This window comes from Macaca mulatta, chromosome 11 (assembly GCF_049350105.2).
Source record: "Macaca mulatta isolate MMU2019108-1 chromosome 11, T2T-MMU8v2.0, whole genome shotgun sequence".
Lineage (NCBI taxonomy): Eukaryota > Metazoa > Chordata > Mammalia > Primates > Cercopithecidae > Macaca > Macaca mulatta.
In genome coordinates this window covers 11,970,232-11,979,195 of record NC_133416.1, presented here as the reverse complement: position 1 = coordinate 11,979,195, position 8,964 = coordinate 11,970,232, and the positions used below count along the sequence as shown (strand labels likewise).

At 43.1% G+C, this 8,964-nt stretch overlaps 1 pseudogene; it reads left to right on the top strand.

Moving 5' to 3' along the window:
* The first annotated feature begins 5,320 nt into the window (after window positions 1–5,320).
* LOC722255 (trifunctional enzyme subunit alpha, mitochondrial pseudogene) lies at window positions 5,321–7,191 on the top strand (annotated as a pseudogene).
* Window positions 7,192–8,964: the final 1,773 nt, after the last annotated feature.

The following is an 8,964-nucleotide window of genomic DNA, read 5'->3' as shown; positions in this document are numbered from 1 at the left end:
AATACTTTATTTCTTAGAAAGCAATATTCCCTGTTCACCTTGCTTCTTCTAAAGGAATAAAAATTATATCTCTTATAATTACAGAAGCATTTTCTCTTTTGGGGGATTTGGAGTTAGTGAGACTGAAAAACAATTTTGTGGGGTTTCATTCAGCTATTAGTTATTTTCCTTACTAACTACTCTCTCCCCTCACCAACTTCTATTGAAAAACCACAGCACAACCTGGCTAGTTCATTTTTAACAAAAATAACATGACTTGGAAATTGTGCTGCTGGTGCACATCTGGACTTCACCACTTAATCCTCACCATGAGAAGCACAAGGTGAGGTTTCATTATGGCCACTATGTGAAGCCAAATTGGGGACTTCCCCTGGGAGTCTCCAGGGTGTACATTCCTGTGTCTGAGGCCAGCATGCTCCGGCAGTGACTCCCCAGGCCACTATTTTTGGACACCAGCTAGATTGTTCAATATGATACTTTGTTGTTTTTTAAAAGAGCTCAAAAAGGAGTCTGTGTGGGTGAAAGTGTGATTTTTGGAGTGCTTCTACTTCTGCATTCCCCGATTTTTGTTTTTCTCAGTTTGCTGCCAGCCATATTACAGAACTTCTCTGGGGTATGAAGAAGTTGAGTGACAGGCCTTTATGCATATACAGGAATTACTCATTCAACTTCTGCTGTGCAGCTGCCCAGGACTCTTCAAGGATGAGAGAACAGTAAACAAGAATGTATCAAAAATCTAGGACTGGGCAAAGGGCTAAAACAAAAGAATTATTTTTAATGGGAAAATGAACTAAGGAACCTTCTCTGATCATGCACATATAAGATGTAGAGTAGCAGGAAAAGTTAGGTTTTGTAATCTAGCACGTAGAGATTTGAATTCTGTCTCCACCATTTCCTAACCATCCTCCTCCTCCACATTTCTTTGAATGTGTTACCTAATGTCACATGTTTCAGTTCCTCCATGTATAAAATGTGATCAAATAATAGTGATAATAGCTAATGTTTATTCTGTACTTACTTTATGGAAGCACATTGCATATAGTATCTCCTTTAAATCCAAGAGGTAGGAAATATTATTATTCCTATGTTCAGGCATAAATATCTGAGGTGGCTCAGAGGTGAAACAGCTATTTTGCAGGATAGCCAAAGATAACATAGGCCAGGCATGGAGGCTCATGACTGTAATCCCAACACTTTAGGAGGCTGAGGCTCATGGACCACTTGAGGTCAGGAGTTTGAGACCAGCCTGGGCTACATAGTGAGACCCTGTCTTGAAAATGATAATAACATAAATAAGTGTCTCACAGAAGTTACTCTATAAATAACAACTCTTTTTATAAAATATTATCTTACAATAACTGGTATATTTAATAACTGGTATATTAGAAGATGAGATATTTCAATGCCACACCTCTACAACCATTTGATCTTTGACAAACCTGACAAAAACAAGCAATGGGGAAAGGATTCCCTATTTAATAAATGGTGCTGGGAAAACTGGCTAGTCATATGCAGAAAACAGAAAACTGGACCCCTTCCTTACATCTTATACAAAAATTAACTCAAGATGGATTAAAGACTTACATGTAAAACCCAAAACCATAAAAACCCTAGAAGAAAACCTAGGCAATACCATTCAGGACATAGGCATGGGCAAAGACTTCATGACTAAAACACCAAAAGCAATCGCAACAAAAGCCAAAATTGACAGATGGGATCCAGTTAAACTAAAGAGCTTCTGCACAGCAAAAGAAGCTGTCATCAGAGTGAACAGGTAACCTACAGAATGGGAGAAAAAATTTGCAGTCTACCCATCTGACAAAGATGTAATACCTCAGCATCTACAAGGAACTTAAGCTAATTTACAAAAAAAAAATAACCTCATCAAAAAGTGGGCAAAGGATATGAACAGACACTTCTCAAAAGAAGACATTCATGTGGCCAACAAACACATGAAAAAAGGCTCATCATTACTGGTCATTAGAGAAATGCAAATTAAAATCACAATGAGATACCATCTCACGCCAGTTACAATGGTGATTATTAAGTCAGGAAACAACAGATACTGGTGAGGCTGTGGAGAAATAGGAATGCTTTTACACTGTTGGTGGGAGTATAAATTAGTTCAACCATTGTGGAAGACGGTGTGGCGATTCCTCAAGGATCTAAAACCAGAAATACCATTTGACCTAGCAATCTCATTACTGGGTATATACCCAAAGGATTATAAATCATTCTACTATAAAGACACATGCACATGTATGTTTATTGCAGCACTATTGACAATAGCAAAGACTTGGAACCAACCCAAATGCCCATCAATGATAGACTGGATAAAGAAAATATGGCACATATACACCAGGGAATACTATGCAGCCATAAAAAAAAAATGAGTTATTGTCCTTTGCAGGAACATGGATGAAGCTGGAAGCCATCATTCTCACCAAACTAACACAAGAACAGAAAACCAGACACTGCATGTTCTCACTCATAAGTGGGAGTTGCACAATGAGAACACATGGACACAGGGAGGGAAACATCAAACACCGGGGCCATGTTGGGGGTTGGGGGGCTAGGGGATAGAGAGCATTAGGCCAAATACCTAATGCATGCAGGGCTTAAAACCTAGATGATGGGTTGATAGGTGCAGCAAACCACCATGGCACATGTATACGTATGCAACAAACCTGCAAGTTCTGCACATGTATCCCAGAACTTAAAGTAAAATTTAAAAAAAAAAAAAAAGAATAACAAAAATTTCATACTTCTACTTCAAAGCTTCTCTTTAAAAAAAAAAAAAAAAAAGAAGATGAGATATTTCAAAAATATAAGTTGTGACCATCCACAAGTTATCTGCACCCATGGTTCAAAGTTTTCTGATTAGTTATGAAATATGAGTAGATTTATGGTTCTCACATTTTGGTGTGAGTGAGTGAGTGCATAAAATTGCAGATTCCACAAATTTTGACTTCGTGCATCCCAGGGCTCTGCGTTTTTGAAAAACATGCCAATAATTCATTCCAAAGCTGGTGGTCAGTTTGGAGGCGAACTTTGATAAATATTGGCCTAGAAGATTTCCAAAGTCTCATCCAGCTCTAAAATGACAAAATAAATTTTTTTAAGCTGTCATGGGGTTACGGGGGAAGGAGGGCAGTTTTCAACGAATTGAAATGCCAGGGAAAATTAGAGGTGTTCCAAATTACATGGAACTCTTCACAGGGTTTTTTTCTCTTTGTGGGTAGATACATTCCAAAGACCAAATTCCATATTAGTTGTTTGCTCAGAGATGCAATGTAAGGTCTGATATGATTCCAAAGATTAGTAGAGTAAATATTGACCCAGTTAGCTCTAAAATGGATGAGGGACAGTTCCTAAGGAAATTATAGCATATTAGAAACACCATGCCATCTGTAGAATTGCCATTCTCATCTCTAAAGATACTTCTTTCCAGAATTCTTGAAGTCCTGGAACCATGTTGGCAAATTCTTCCTCCTCAGCTCTTTTTTTCTTTTCTTTTCTTTTTTTTTTTTTTTTTTTTTTTTTTTTTGAGACGGAGTCTCGCTCTGTCGTCCAGGCTGGAGTGCAGTGGTGCAATCTCAGCTCACTGCAAACTTGGCCTCCCGGGTTCACGCCATTCTCCTGCCTCAGCCTCCTGAGTAGCTGGGACTACAGGTGCCTGCCACCGCACCCGGCTAATTTTTTGTATTTTTAGTAGAGACAAGGTTTCACCATGGTAGCCAGGATGGTCTCCATCTCCCGACCTCATGATCCACCTGCCTCGGCCTCCCAAAGTGCTAGGATAGGAGTGAGCCACGCACCAGGCTGCGTTTTTTCTTTTAGGGTCTGCACTGGTGATTGCCTTTCTTTTATGATAATCTATTCAGTCACTACTAATCAAATCACAACCCCTCTTGTTTTCATTAAAATCAGTGTCCTTAATGAGATTTGAGAAGCAAACGACATCAACAGCTCCAAATTCTTTAGTTCACACTGCAGCCAGTTTCCCCCTTCCCACAACCCCTCACCCCTTTTACCCACCGATCCACACACTCCCCACCCGCATCCACACATTGGCTAAAAGTAGCAATCAATGAGGGCCTTTTCACTTTGTTACCAGAGGAGGAAAGGAAGAGTCAACCATCTCAGCACAGTTAGAAAACAACACTAGTAACTCACTCAGTACATGCCAGCACTGTGGGTAATTTATTCAGCCTGCCCCTACCTCCATGCATTCAGGTTACTTTAGACCTCCATCCACAGGTTCCCTAAAGGAGGCATGGCTACAGCAAAAATTAAATAAAATCAAAATTCTCCATTGAGACAATTTTCCTGGATGTGCTCTGTAATTAGTTATTTATGCTCCATGCAAATAATCCTAAAATCTTAAGACATACTAGAAAGGTCACATTGTGCATGATTTCATTTATATGGAAGTATTCAATTTATATGAAAATGTATCCAGGATAGGTAAATCCCTGGAGGCAGAAAGCAGACCAGTAGTTGCCCAGGAGCTAGAGAGGAGACTAGGGAGTGGCTGCTTAAGGAATGTGGGCTTTTCTTTTGGGGATAGGAAAAAATTTTGAAAATAGAGGTGGTAGTTACACAAGTCTGTATATGCTGAATGCCACTGAATTGTATACTTTAAAATGCTTAATACTATGTTATGTCAATTTCACCTCAATTTTTTAAAATCTTGATTAAGAGGAAAACTCCTCCGCTCGGCCGGCCCCGCTAAAAGCGCTCTCCACTGCTGTCCTCTTCAACTCAACATGGTGGCCCACTGGGCAATTGGCATCCTCAGCCACTTCTCTGCCTTCAGGATCCTCTGCTCCCAAAGTTATATATGCTGCAGTTTTACAGAGTCTTCCGCTTTGCTGACCAGAACCCATATGAACCACGGAGTCAAAGGGGATGTGGCAATTATTCGAATTAACTCTCCCAATTCAAAAGTAAATACACTGAATGAAGAGCTGCATTCAGAGTTCACAGAAGTTATGAATGAAATCTGGGTTACTAATCACATCAGAAGTGCCGCCCTTATCTCATCAAAGCCAGGCTGCTTTATTGCAGGTGCTGATATCAACATGTTAGCCACTTGCAAGACCCCTCAAGAAGTAACACAGATGTCACAAGAAGCATAGAGAACATTTGAGAAACTTGAGAAGGTCACAAAGCCTGTTTGATCCATCAATGGATCCTGCCTGGGAGGAGGACTTGAGCTTGCCATTTCATGCCAATACAGAATAGCAACAAAAGACGGAAAAACATATTAGGTGCCCCTGAAGTCTTGCTGGGGCTCTTACCAGGAGCAGGAGGCACACAAAGGTTGCCCAAAATGGTGGGTGTGCCTGCTGCTTTTGACATGATGCTGCCTAGTAGAAACATTCATGCAGACAGGGCAAAGAAAATGGGACTGGTTGACCGATTGGTGGAACCCCTGGGAACAGGACTAAAACCTCCAGAGTAACGGGCAATAGAATACCAAGAAGAAGTTGCCATTACTTTCGCCAAAGGTCTAGCTGATAAGATCTCTCCAAAGAGAGACAAGGGATTGGTGGAAAAATTGACAGGGTACGCCATGACCATTCCATTTGTCAGGCAACAGGTTTCCAAAAAAGTAGAAGAAAAAGTGCGAAAGGAGACTAAAGGTCTTTATCCTGCGCCTCTGAAAATAATTGATGTGGTAAAGACTGGAATTGAGCAAGGGAGTGATGCTGGTTATCTCTCTGAATCTCAGAAATTTGGAGAGCTTGCAATGACCAGTGAATCAAAGGCCTTGATGGGATTCTGCCATGGTCAGGTCTTGTGCAAGAAGAATAAATTTGGAGCTCCACAGAAGGATGTGAAGCATCTGGTTATTCTTGGTGAAGGGCTGAAGGGAGCAGACATTGCCCAAGTCTCTGTGGATAAGAGGCTAAAGACTATACTTAAAGATGCCACACTCACTAGGCTAGGCCAAGGACAGCAACAAGCGTTCAAAGGATTGAATGATAAAGTGAAGAAGAAAGCTCTAACATCATTTGAAACCTCCAGAGGAATCATTTGAAAGGGATTCCATCTTCAGCAACTTGACTGGGCAACTTGATTAGCAATGTTTTAAAGGTCGACATGGTGATTGAAGCTGTGTTTGAAGGCCTTAGTCTTAAGCACAGAGTGCTAAAGGAAGTAGAAGCGGTGGTTCCAGATCACTGTGTCTTTGCCAGTAACACATCTGCTTTCCCAATCAGTGAAATCGCTGCTGTCAGCAAAAGACCTGAGAAGGTGATTGGCATGCACTACTTCTCTCCCATTGACAAGATGCAGCTGCTGGAGATGATTACAACTGAGAAAACTTCCAAAGACACCAGTGCTTCAGCTGTAGCAGTCGGTCTCAAGCAGGCAAAGGTCATCATTGTGGTTAAGGATGGACCTGGCTTCTATACCACCAGATGTCTTTCGCCCATGATGTCTGAAGTCATCTGAATCCTCCAGGAAGGAGTTGACCTCAAGAAGCTGGATTCCCTGACCACAAGCTTTGGCTTTCCTGTGGGTGCCGCCACACTGGTGGATGAAGTTGGGGTGGATGTAGCGAAACACGTGGCGGAAGATCTGCGCAAAGCCTTTGGGGAGCGGTGTGGAGGTGGAAACCCAGAACTGCTGACATAGATGGTGTTCAAGGGCTTCCTAGGTTGCAAGTCTGGGAAGGGCGTGAATGTGAAGAGTAAGAATTTGAATTCTGACGTGGATAGTATCTTAGTGAGTCTAAAGATGCCTCCTAAGTCTAAAGTCTCCTTGGACGAAGACATCCAGTTCCGCCTGGCGACAAGATTTGTGGATGAGGCAGTCACGTGCCTGCGAGAGGGGATCTTGGTCACACCTGCAGAGGGAGACATCACAGCCATCTTTGGGCTCGGCTTCCCGCCTTGTCTTGGAGGGCCTTTCTGCTTTGTGGATCTGCATGGCACCCAGAAGATAGTGGGCCGGCTCAAGAAGTATGAGGCTGCCTGTGGAAAACAGTTCACTCCATGCTAGCTGCTGGCTGACCACGCTAACAGCCCTAATGAGAAGTTCTCAGTGAGCGGGTCTCATGCCTCACTCGGTCAGTGCACTAACCCCAGCTGCAGGCAGTGCTGGTTTTCCAACAGAGTGGCGTCTAGATTTATCAGAGTAACGAGAAGGAAGACAAACCCTGGCATTGGGTTTGCTCCCTGATTAAAGTGCCTTCAGCCAAAGACCATCTCTCCCTCCTGGTGAAGTCTGACTGTGAATTCGAGTTTGCACTTCCTATCGGAAGGTGGAACCCGCTGTGCTCATTGTGTAAGCCCTGAGGCCTAGAGTGGCAGCCAAGAGCCATCTGGAGCCATCTCTGCCTGTTCCTCCCAGGAGGCCAGGGTGGCCAGGGGTGGGGAGGGCAATTCTGCACCCAGCCAAACACGTAACAATAAACTCTGTATCAGCGTCTCTGCCTGGTTTTTCCTTTTTCTTCTGTCTTTGCCCTTCTGGTTGAGATGCCTCCTTCGAAAAGCAAGCTGGAAGAAAGCCCTGTGCTTTGGGAGTAAGAATGCTTGTGCAGAATTCTAGGCAGCACCTTAGGGAGGGACTGTGATGAGAGAAAGTGGGACCTAGTGGGCTTAAAATCACACACACCTGCCTGTGTAGATGTTTTGACTGGGCTTCTGCTCACCATGGTGTACCAGAATATTAAAGCTCTTTCCCCAGGAAAAAAAAAAAAAAAAACCTGATTAAACTCAGAGACTTCTAGGGACTGAATAGCCAGAAAAAAGAAACAAGCAATGACTGGGCTGTTCTCTCTTCAGGTATGTTATTAGTTTGTACAATCAGAGGAGAAAATCCATAAATAAGGGGTAAAAAGATGACAAGGGCTCTGGGACCGAGAAGAAAGAACAGATATGGGAATGGGAGGAAAGAGCCCAGGATATCAATGGAAAGTTCACTTGGCCAAAACTAGGCAGCAGATGTGAAGAGGGGAACTAAAGGCGGTGAGCAGATGTATGTTTTCCCTGAACAGGAGGACACGTGATACATTTATAGTATAATTTAAAGCATTACTTAATTTTTTATTATCAAAAATGATAAAAACTTGAAAAGAAAACAAGAAAATGAATGTCATTGTAGGAGGCAAAAGGTGTTATTAAAAGCAGAAAGAAACAACTTGAGCAATACTAAGAAGTGACTCTAGGCCAGGCCTGGTGGCTCACGCCTGTAATCCCAGCACTTTGGGAGGCTGAGGCAGGAGGATCACGAGGTCAGGATTTAAGACTAGCCTGACCAACGGATGAAAGCCCGTCTCTACTAAAAATACGAAAATTAGCCGGGTGTGGTGGTGCGTGCCTGTACTCCCAGCTACTCAGGAGGCTGAGGCAGGAGAATCACTTGAACCCAGGAGGCAGAGGTTGCAGTGAGTGTGATTGTGCCATTGTGCTCCAGCCTGGGTGACAGAGTGTCTCAAAAAAAAAAAAAAAAAAAAAAAAAAAAAAGAAGTGACTCTAATAAATGTGGAGGCCATGTCTTAGTTAACTCTGCATCCCAGCACTGACCTGGGCACTTGGTGTTCTAAAGTTGTTTGTTGACTGAAGGATAATGACTCACACTTACATAGGGCCTATGTGCCGCGTGCTACTCTAAACCACTTAATTTATGTAATCTTGCAGTAGCCTAAAGAGTTTGTTTGTTTGTTTGTTTGTTTTTGAGGCGGAGTCTCACTCTGTCGCCCAGGCTGGAGTGCGGTGGCGGGATCTCGGCTCACTGCAAGCTCCGCCTCCCGGGTTCACGCCATTCTCCTGCCCCAGCCTCCTGAGTAGCTGGGACTACAGGCACCCGCCACCATGCCCGGCTAATTTGCTGTATTTTTAGTAGAGACGGGTTTTCACCATGTTAGACAGGATGATCTCGATCTCCTGACCTTGTGATCCGCCCGCCTCAGTCTCCCAGAGTGCTGGGATTACAGGCGTGAGCTACCGCGCC